This window comes from Gekko japonicus, unplaced genomic scaffold (assembly GCF_001447785.1).
Source record: "Gekko japonicus isolate JY-2015 unplaced genomic scaffold, Gekko_japonicus_V1.1 scaffold4565, whole genome shotgun sequence".
NCBI classification, from domain to species: Eukaryota; Metazoa; Chordata; class Lepidosauria; order Squamata; family Gekkonidae; genus Gekko; species Gekko japonicus.
Window position 1 is genome coordinate 27,615 of NW_015165973.1, and position 11,319 is coordinate 38,933.

Below are 11,319 nucleotides of genomic sequence, written 5' to 3' on the forward strand. Positions count from 1 at the left end.
GGACTGGAGGGACCCTCACTGGCCTGACCCAGCAGGGCTCTTCTGAGGTTCTTCTCAGGGGAAGGCCTTGGCCTCTCTGCCCTGTTGCTGGCCCTCCAGAGGAACTGGCTGGCCCCTGTGTGAGACGGGAGGCTGGACTGGAGGGACCCTCCCTGGTCTGACCCAGCAGGGCTCTTCTGATGTTCTTCTCAGGGGGAGGCCTCGGCCTCCCTGCCCTGCTGTTGGCCCTCCAGAGGGACTGGCTGGCCCCTGTGGGAGACGGGAGGCTGGACTGGAGGGACCCTCACTGGCCTGACCCAGCAGGGCTCTTCTGAGGTTCTTCTCAGGGGAAGGCCTTGGCCTCTCTGCCCTGTTGCTGGCCCCCTGCAGAAGAACTGGCTGCCCCTGTGCGAGACAGGAGGATGCTGGACTAGAGGGACCCTCCCTGGTCTGGCCCAGCAGGGCTCTTCTGGTGTTCCTATCGGGGGAAGGCCTCGGCCTCTCTGCCCTGTTGCTGGCCCTGCAGAGGAACTGGCTGGCCACTGTGTGAGACGGGAGGCTGGACTAGAGGGACCCTCACTGGCCTGACCCAGCAGGGCCCTTCTGATGTCCTTCTCAGGGGAAGGCCTTGGTCTCTGTACCCTGTTGTTGTCTGTCCATAGGAAATGGTTGGCTACTGTGTGAGACAGGATGGAGAACATGAGGGACCCTCCCTGATTTGAACCAGCAGGGCTTTTCTGACGTTCTTTTTAGGGGAAGGTCTCAGCCTCTCTGCCCTTTTGCTGGACCTCCAGAGGAACTGCTTGGCCACTGTGTGAGACGGGATGGAGGACTAGATGGACCCTCACTGGTCTGACCCAGCAGGGCTCTTCTGATGTTCTTGTCGGGGGAAGGCCTCAGTCTCTAGAGTGTGGCCTTATTTTTTTCCTACTTTACAAATGAAACTGTTGACCAGTACCTGGATGAATGCATGGTTATAAAGCATTGATTGTAACATGGGAATCACTCAACACGTGGTCTGCTTTCCCTGCAGTCCTCAGGGTCTGCCTGTGTTCTCCCCAGCTCTCACCGGTGCTGCTAATCTCCATTAAGAGCAGCATTCCCTTTAAGGTGACTTAGTGTGAGCTAGCTCACCGTTTTTTAACCTCCGGCTCACACATTTTTGTCATAGCCCTGAAAGGATGGCTCCAGAACAAACTGATTTATGCAGTAGCCAAATCGCTCACTCACAACTTTAATGCCAGGAGTTCACAGAGTAGAATTTTTGCTCACAAGGCTCCACAGCTTAGAGGGAGCATTGGTGAAGAGGCCCCAAGTCTGTTCTCTTGGTGAGGAACAGAAGAAGGGTCTTGCTTGTTCAGATTCAGACTGCTCTTTGCAGGAACCTCTGGGACCAGAAGGTGTCAGTGAACCTCTAGAACGGGCCACTGGCCAACCGATGGCTTGCAGCTCCCTTCCTGACCACCCATGGTCTAGAACGCATTGAGGAGGAGGAGGAGGCACCCCTTTGCAAGCTTAATTTTTATTCTTTTGTCTCTAAAGTTTATTTGTTTTATTCTTACTTTGCACCCCACGTCTCTCCCCCGAAGGGGACCCAAAGCACTTTACGTTCTTTTCCTCTCCCCTATTTTACCCTCACAACAACCCTGTCTGGTAGATTAGGCTGAGAGAGTGAGTGACTGGCCCCAGGGTCACCCAGCAGGCTTCCATGGTGGAGTGGGGATTCGAACCTGGGTCTCACAGACCTTAGTCTGGCACTCTAACCACTACGCCACGCTGCCAATTTTACACCAAGTTATTTTACAGTGCAAAACCTCTATCTGCAAAGAACGTCTTTTGGGGTGGGTTTTTGTTCTTTAGCTTCCAAAGATATCAGACCAATAACTGGATCTCAATTTGGGTTTCACGCACTTGCCTGAGGGTTTTTGCTGCTTTGGGTGCATTTTGGGGAAAGCTTTTGAATTGCAGATGGGCTCATGTGCTGGTGGTGTTTCAACTGGAAGGCTTTGAAGCCTTCATCTGTTTCTGTTGTCGTGTTTGTTTTTGTACGCCACAGCAAGAGACCTGGCAGGATCAAAGTTTAAATAAATAAAAGTGGAGGGACAAAAGAAAAACCCAATAGAGAGAGAGGTGGATGTGTGCTAGAAATGTTTGCTCTTCTTCCAGGGACAGGACAATGCTGTGACGGCCCTCCTGCTTCTTGGGAAGCCCCTTCACCTTTTCTCCTCCAGCACCGGATGGAAGCCTGCTGACAGCGTGGGAGCCCCCACCCACCCCGGCTCTCTCTCTCTCTCTCCCCCCTCCCCAACGCCTCCCTGCCTGGAATGCTGTACGTGCCTTCCTCTGCCTCTCGCGGGACAGCTCCAGGTCGCTTCTCCGGCTACAGATTAACCAGCGCTCAAGGTAAGGTAGTCCTTTGAGGCCGCCCCGTTCTTGCAATCTCTTGCCCAACGAAAGTGCTCAAGATGGGGCTTGGTGCTGATTGGAGGGCAGGCCCTGTCACTGCCCTTGCTGCTTGTCTGGTGTTTGACTTCCTTGTGTCTTGACTGCTTCCCAGAAAGGGGGTGGGCTCCAATGTTCCCTCTAAGCCGTGGAGCCTTGTGAGCAAAAATTCTGCTTTGTGAGCTACCGGCATTAAAGTTGTGAGCGAGCGATTTGGCTACGGCATCAATTACTTTGCTCTGGAGCCCTCCTTCCTGAGCCAATAAGAAAATGTGTGAGCCTGAGGCTAAAAAACTGTGAGCTGGCTCACACTAACTCAGCCTAGAGGGAACACTGGACTGGATTCAGGTGTATCATCGGTATGTGGCTGGGCACTGCAGCTGGCTGCTTTTCTGCGCCGGCGCACACTGAGAAACGTGCACCTGGCCACCCTGGGATCACCCGTGCATGCTTGTTCATACGTTGCAAACGGGGGAGGCGTCTCGGAGTTTTGAGAGGCATGATGTGTGTTCGTTGGGTTTCCTTAAACGTGGTTGTGTATCGCTTGCCTCAGATTCCTGTTGCCTATTTGAAATGTGCAGAATCCTGCCTGGGCTGGCCTTTAAGTCAAGTTAAAAAATCATCGTACAGGAGACATGAAGTGCTAGCCTGTGTCAGCGGATTCAGACAATACACCTTGACATGAGTCCATAGAGGCCAACAAGATTTGGGGGGGGGGGTCGGGTCCTGAGAAGAGTCAAAGCTCCCTTTGCCCAAATGCCTATCTGGCGAAAGGAGCTTTCACTTCTCGTCCCCTTCAGAATCCGGTTGGGCTCTCTGGTACTCCTGGGCTTGAGTCTGGCTGTTGTGCCGCTGACCAGTGCGGTGACCCTCTGAGACTCTGTACCTGTCATGCCAACGTGTGTGCTTGGCTTAGCCCGGCCACTTGGTGTTCAGACAGTCACGTGAGGAGCCGGAGATACTTTGACCGGGGGATGTTGCAGATCAAGAGGAGTGTGCACAGGAAGAGGAGGGGATTGGCATTCGAGGAGAAGCATTTTGGGTATGGTGGTTTGTTTCTGCCATCTGTGGTCACTGGAAGCTTTTCCAAGCTTTGGGTGGATGATCATTCTTGTCTCCTGTCACAAGAACGTTTAAAAAAAAACAAAAAACGGGACCTGGAATTTTGTGCCAGAGCCTCAGCTGTGTGGAAGAGATTGAGAGACGGATGATGGGCAACCGAGTTGAGCTTGGCCAGAAGCCTTGTCAGCGCTTCCTCTGACCTTTGTAAAATCCCAAAGGGATTCCTCCTTTCAGGATCTTCACCAGGATGCTGCTGCTTCTCTTTAGAGGCCGGTCATGTTCCGCGAGATCCGGATCTCCAGAGGTTGCAGCTGATCCCTTCCTCTTTCGTGGAGGCGCACTGAAAAACTGGGGCCCCACGAAGGGAATTACAAATGAGCACCGCTTTGTTGTGGCATGCAAATGTTGCGCATGGCCGCTACATCTCCAAGGGCGGGTGTGCCAGTGAACGCTTTTCCTTTGCAGATAATTAGCATTTCTTCGTACAGGTCTCCAGAGGAAGGTGGCAGGAACTAAGGGGGGTGGGGTGAGGGGGTCTGCAGTCATCTTGTAAATGTACAGCTTTTGTTGCATGCTTTGGAGAAACCAAACTTGTGCAAACGTGTTGAGCTCTGTGGTTGGGGCAGATATTTCTTTCTTTCTTTCTTCAAATTTATACCCCACCCTCCCAGCCATGGCTGGCTCAGGGCGGCTTACATAAAATTAGTAGAAAACATTTAGAATAATGCAATAGATCAATTAAAACAGTACTCAAATCAGATTACAGTTCCATGATACCATGGTAAGTGGTAGATTTGCTGTAATAAAGTTCGTGATGGCTACCATCGGCTCTCACTTCCCAAGCCGGCTTGCAGGTCTTCTATAGTTGTCTTTTCGTGTCTTTCCAACGGTTGGCACAGCTGTTAAGTTCCAATGGCTGTCAGGATCCTTAGTCAGGTCACACCACACAGGGCTTCATAAGAAGATAATTGTTTATTGATGAGTCCAGTACTAAAGAACACGTGTACAGCTTGTGTCAGGAATGGCCATCAGTACTAGGGCCTCTGACTTATAATGAAATCAAACATCCCCCCCGTATAAGCGTGAGCCAATGGATATGTCTCGTGCGCGTGGGCAAAGCAAGCGGGCAAAGCAAAAAAGCCGTTAACTTTCCCAGCCGAGTAAACTGCAGCTGGAACATCTACAAGGTCAAGCATAAGATAGCAAACAGTTGTTGAGCCAGGGTGAGCCGAGACAGAAAATGGGAGGGCACCCCTCCACATTCCAGACCTATGACAGGGCTACCTGACAGCGGCAGGAGGGCTTCTTATCCTAGTTGTTAAAAGGTGGCGGCGGCTCCAAAGGCCTGGAGGAAGAGCTCTGTTTTACAGGCCCTGCGGAACTGTAATAGATAATGGCTGAACGGGAGAGAGTTTGGAGTGGCCGTGCTCTGGGCCTTCAGACAGGGCTGGTTGAGAGTCTTCCTGGCCTGAACAGCCCTCCACTGCTGCGGTGTGTTCACTTACTATGTTTGAGGTGATGTTCTTTACAAAATATAAGAACACAAGAGCTGACTTGTTGGGTCGGACCAGTGGCCCATCTGCTCCTCCACGCCAGCATCCTGTTTCACACACTGGCCGTGCAGTTGCCCCAGAGGGCTGAGAAACAGGCAACAGAGGCCAAACTTTCCCCTGAAGTTGCCTCCTGGCTCTGGCGCTCAGAGGTTTATTGCCTCTGAATGTGGAGGCTCCCTGTAGTCATTGCAGCTTGTAGCCACTGACAGACCTCTCCTCCGCTGATGTGTCTCATTCCTTTTTAATTCCTGGCCCTGCTAGTGGTCATCACTCCATCCTGAGTGATTAACACTTGGAATTCACTGCCACAGGAAGTGGTGGCGCCTACAAGCATGGACGGCTTCAAAAGGGAATTAGATAAGCATATGGAGCAGCGGTCCATCAGTGGCCCCTATTAGCCACAAGGTATAGATAGGAACTCTGGGGCAAGTGATGCTCTGTCTTCTTGGTGCTTGGGGGGGGGTCAACAGTCGGAGGGGTCTTCTAGTGTCCTGGCCCCACTGGTGGACCTCCTGATGGCACCTGGTATTTTTGGCCACTGTGTGATACAGAGTGTTGGCCTGGATGGGCCTTTGGCCTGATCCAACATTGACATCTCTTATGTTCTTATGTTCATCCTACTGTTTAACTGCTTGTTGACTGGAGAGGCAACCAAAGAGGAACACACAGTGTAGGTATACAAGGAAATAGTGATCCGTGTGAAAAAGACGCAAACACTGCTTCAATAAAGACCAAAGCATTGATACAGATACAGTCATATAAGCACAATCAAGTCCAACCTTAAAGTAGAAAAGACGAAGACGCATGAAGAATGATAAACGAAGAATCCGGATATTAAGAAATCCGTTCCGAAGAACTTCCTCAGTAACTAAACATGAAAGAAATTACATAATAACAATAATAACACATACAGTGTAAGGTAAAATAATTACAGTAGCAGCAAGATATGTGTAAATACCTGAAACAATGTATCTTCAGAAAGGTTATATGCACTCTTGTGACTTCCAGCAACACATCCCCTGTGTTAAAACATGCAAGTCAAGTACCATAAGTAATTTCTTTTATGTTTAGTTACTGAGGAAGTTCTTCGGAACGGATTTCTTAATATCCGGATTCTTCGTTTATCATTCTTCATACGTCTTCATCTCAAGAGGAAACTTTTCTACTTTAAGATTGGACTTGATTGTGCTTACATGATTGTATTTGTATCTATGCTTTGGCCTTTATTGAACCAGTGTTATCGTCTTTTTCACACAAATCAGTATTTCCTTGTTGAGTGGAGAAGTTCATCCTCCTTTCCCAGCTGGTTTTGGTATTCTGGGTCTTGCTCAACGGCCAAGCAATAAATAGGTGTGATTTGGTGGCCCCGGGGTTAGGGAGAGATGCACACTCGGTCTGCTTTCCTCACTGTCCCTTAGATCTGTTTGCAAGCGTGAACATTGATTCTCATTCAGTTCTGTGTACCTCGCCATGTCTCCCAGCAGTGTTCTTGGCGGTGAGGGTTCGACACATGCTCAAATGTGTGTGCATGGGGGAGGGTCGGTTTTCATTGGTAAAATATTTATCCGAGCAACTTGTCGTTGGCTTCCCGGCCTGGCCCTCTGTGGCTGCCGCAGGTGGCGGGAGGTCTGTGGTTCAAGTGGATATCTTTGACCTGTGAGTTACCTGGGGCCGCTGCTTCCAGGTGAAAGGAAACCTCCGCGCCAGCAATCTCAGTTAGATCAGCGTTGCGCTCATTTGCGGAGTCAAAAGAGGGCAGCCAGAGACACGGCCACGGCTCGGTTTCCATGCCACGTTTTCAGAGTTCCCTGTCAGATCTGGGACGCGTCGTGGAGTCCAGGGGGTGGATGGTAGAGGGAACCTTGGCATGCAGATAGCCAGGACCTCAACCGCGCATTCCTGGGACCAGGGGGAACTGGAGCAGCAGAAGGAATTTTTGCCATAGTCCTTCAAAAGTGGCACTGCATTCTTTGCCTTTAGAAACAGGCAGGCTTTTCTGTTTCTTTTTATTTTATTTATTTATTTTATTTAATTTTCGGCTTATATACCGCTCTGACCCCAAAGGGTCTCTGAGTGGTTTACATACAACTTTATACCTAACTAGGGCCACATTTTTGTATGGGGGGGTGATGACCTACTAGCACCCAGGCAGCGGGCTCAGTTGTTGTTCAGTTCCTGGCTTAGTTGTTGTATTAGTTCCTGGCAGGCTCTTTTAGGAAATGATTTCAGCTTCCTGAGCTTGAGAAGATAACCTTTGGCTGAGAAGCAGAGGGAAAGTCTATCACAGCTGAAGTAGGTGACAGTCCTTTAAGGGCACATGTCAGAGTCACGTTCCATTAAAGTAGTCCAGCATCGTGCAGTCCAGAGGCCCTCTCTGGACAGGCCTCTCATTCTACTTGCCCACAGTGGCTGGCCTGCACAGGTATACTGCCTCTGAACATTGAGGTTCCACATAGTTGTTCTGGCCTTCTTTCAAGTCAGCTAACCACTGGCTGTAAACCCCCCACCCCACCCCGCGGCAGTGAATTCCATAAGCAAAAGGTGTGATGTACGCCTTCCTTTTCACTGCCCTGAATCGAGCGCCAGGCATCAAGCCCCGAGTTCTGGTCTTGTTTGGGAGGGCAGGCAGCTCACCCATACTCTCAGCGTCAAGCTTTCTATTGCCCCAGATCGTGGGTCAGACGGAGGTCATGCTGGTTAAGTCCTTGGCAAATAGCCGATGTGCCCATCAAGTGACCCCTCTTGAAGCCATTAGCAGAAAAGGGCCTTCCAAGAATATGGAGAGGCTCCTTCCAGGAGGGGGTTCACCCTCAGCCAAAGCTGTCACTGAAGACAAGGGGGGTCGAGCAATGCTCCCTCTAAGCTGTGGAGTCTTGCGAGCAAAACTTCTACTGTGTGAACGACCGGCATTAAAGTTGTGAGCAAGCCATTTAACTACTGCATCAGTTAGTTTGCTCTGGAGCCCTCCTTCCTGAGCTCAGACAAAAATGTGTGAGCCGGAGGCTAAAAAACTGTGAGCTAGCTCACACCGACTCAGCTTAGAGGGAACACTGGTGTCAGGTGGATCAGACCATTTGCTAGAGAGCCGACGGCTGAAAGGCAGCCTTCCCGAGGGGGATGTCATGGAGGGGGCCTTCTGGTGGTGGTCAAGGGCTCGCTCATGGCCATAGCGGAGGAGGAATCGCCCCACCCCAAGGCAAGTCACCAAGCGTCAGCGTTTCCACCCGTCTCTCTGGTGGGCCCCTGGGCTCTCTGTCCGGAGCCCCTTTCGCTTTTCTTATGCCGGTCAAGCTGTTTGGGTTGGCCTCGTGAATGTCTCTTGAGCACGGTGCGCTCAGGAACCCGAGCTGCTGAAAAGGAAATCACGGGCTTGGAAAAGATGAAGCTTCTTATTTTCTCCCCCTTTCCCCCCCAAACATGCAAATGTCACGCGTGCACACACACACACACACATACACACATGGAGCTGCCTTGTACTGAATCGGGACCTTGGTCCATCAAGATCAGTGTTATTTACTCAGCCTGGGAGCGGCTCTCCAGGGTCCCAGGCTGAGGGTCTTTCACATCACGTACTGCCTGGTCCTTTTTACCTGGAGATGTCCAGGATGGAACCTGGGATCCTCTGCATGCCAAGCAGAGGCTCGGCCACTGAGTCACAGCCCCTCCCTTAAATATGGGGGCAAGTGCACACATGACCCTGCCTTATGCTGAATCGGAGCATCCAGTGGTCCATCCGGGTCAGTATTGTCTACTCAGACTGGCAGGCGCTCTCCTGTATCTCAGGCAGAGAAAGGTCTTTCTCATCACCTCCTACGTGATTCTTTTAACTGGAGATGCTGCCGGGGATTGAACCAGGGACCTTCTGCCTGCCGAGCAGCCGCTCTGCCACTGAGCCACGCCCCCTCCCCTACAGTCTGTGACGACTTTTCTTTTTAGCCGAAGCTGGCCTTTAAATGGTAGGACGTGGCAGGTCCCACTTGAAGGCACGAATGGGCCCTCCACCACTGGCCTCTGGAGGGAGCTGAGCTCTGCTGTGGATTCTGTCCTACAGGACTGCATCTACATCGGAAGGGGATTAGAGACAGCAGGGGGTACCAGCTAGAATGTGCTGGGCTGAGTTTCTCTCCGTTTTGCATGCAAATGCCTGGGAACCTCAGTGTTTCACATCTTGCATTGCTCCAGGGTGATACAGATCTCAGACTCCTGATCCCCCGAGATTCTTAACATTCTATACGGGTACTTGATGATTTTGATATCCCCCCCACACACACACCCGGTTTCATGGGCAATAGGTACAGATGCCCAGGTTTTAATCTTGGCTTCTGAAATATGCATCTCCAGCCCTTGGGTGCCCCCTTTGGGGACCCCGAGCTGTGTTTGTTCTGCCTTTGTGCATCTTGGGGCTTTTCCGGTACCCATGAGCAGTGCTCCCTCTAAGCTGTGGAGTCTGGTGAGCAAAAATTCTGCCTTGTGAGCGACTGGCATGAAAGTTGTGAGTGAGCGATTTGGCTCCTGCATAAATTAGTTTGCTCTGGGGCCATCCTTCCCGAGCTAGGACAACAATGTGTGAGCCGGAGGCTCAAAAACTGTGAGCTAGCTCACACTAACTCATCTTAGAGGGAGCACTGCCCATGAGCTGGTGGCTCTAGCTTGTTCAATGGCACTTTCTGTCTTCAAAAGGCTTAATTATTTCATAATATGCTTCTTTGTTTTTATGTAATTTTTCTTTATGTCCTGGTTTTCTCCCTCGTGGGGGCCCCCAAAGCTGCTGATCACATCATTCTCCTCTTCTCCAGCCTCTCCTCACCACAACAGCCCTGTGACGTGGGTTAGGTTGAGAGACTGTGATGGGCCCAAGGTCTCCTGACGAGCTTCCGTGGCTGGGGGGTGATTCAAACACAGTCCCAGGTCTAACTGCTAAGTTCTGCCAGCTCTCTGTACCTTGTAATCCATACAGCCCCCCTCCCCATAGAGTAGGCTTAAGGAGGGGGGCTTAGAGGGTCTTGCCCAAGGTCATCTTGGGAGATCACAGCCCATTTTATCAGCCAGGGCTCTGCATCAGCCGCTAACGGAAGCAGTGAACTTGTGCCTGGATTGGGGGTTGGGGGGTTGGATGCCAGTTTGGTGTGGTGGTTAAGTGTGTGACGAGCTTCCGTGGCTGGGGGGTGATTCAAACACAGTCCCAGGTCTAACTGCTAAGTTCTGCCAGCTCTCTGTACCTTGTAATCCATACAGCCCCCCTCCCCATAGAGTAGGCCTCCTTATTAAGGAGGGGGGCTGAGAGGGTCTTGCCCAAGGTCATCTTGGGAGATCACAGCCCATTTTCTCAGCCAGGGCTCTGCATCAGCCTCTAACGGAAGCAGTGAACTTCTGCCTGGATTGGGGTGGGTGGGTGTGTTAGATGCCAGTTTCGTGTAGTGGTTAAGTGCGCGACCTCTAATCTGGGAGAACCGGGTTTGATCCCCCACTCCTCCACTTGCACCTGCTGGATGACCTTGGGCAAGCCATAGTTCTGGCACAGCTGTTCTTGAAAAAGAGCAGTTTCTGTCAGAGGTCTCTCGGCCCCCACCTACATCACAGGGTGTCTGTTGTGGGGAGGGGGAAGAGAAAGGAGTTTGTAAGCCGCTCTGAGACTCCCTTGCTAGTGAAGGGTGGGGTATAAATCCAGTCTCCTCCTCTGTGTGCACGGAGAAGTGGAGCCCGTCGGGGAGGAAGCAGAGGAGAGTCACCTTGTCCCTCTGTGTGCCTGATGTCCCAGTTTTCTGTGTTCAGAGGCTGAATCCTCTTCCTCCGTTCAGAAACAATCCTGTGAGCAGCCCGAAAGAGTTCCGTCCCCGCCTAGCGCCTCTCATCAGGCAGAGGTGTGGTGGGTGGGGTATAAATCCAATCTCCTCTACCTCCTCCTCCTCCTCCTCCTCCTCCTCTGTGTGCACGGAGAAGTGGAACCCGTCGGGGAGGAAGCAAAGCGAGAGTCACCCTGTCCCTCTGTCTGTCTGATGTCCCAGTTTTCTGTGTTCAAAGGCTGAATCCTCTTCCTCCGTTCAGAAACAATCCTGTGAGCAGCCCGAAAGAGTTTGGTCCCCGCCTAGCGCCTCTCATCAGGCAGAGGTGTGGTTGAGAGAGGAGCTTGTGGCTTCTCAGCCTCCGGAGAAGTCCTTCTCATGCTCCCACTCCTTCTCGTCTCCGAACGAGGTCCTGGGAGGGACAGGCCGGCAATTCACCGCGGCCTGCCTCTCTGTGCCTGCTCTTCCTGCTCCGTGTAGCAAACAGGAACTAGCGGGGG

The 11,319-nt window shown here is 51.7% G+C and overlaps 1 protein-coding gene across 1 annotated transcript in view; it reads left to right on the forward strand.

Annotated features, from left to right (window-relative positions):
* The first annotated feature begins 2,149 nt into the window (after positions 1–2,149).
* Positions 2,150–11,319, forward strand: part of LOC107110674 (casein kinase II subunit alpha-like) — a 37,608-nt gene continuing 28,438 nt past the window's right edge. Inside the window, exon 1 of the mRNA XM_015411475.1 lies at positions 2,150–2,382. The gene's annotated coding sequence lies outside the window, so the exon portion shown is untranslated. The remainder of the gene's footprint in view (positions 2,383–11,319) is intronic.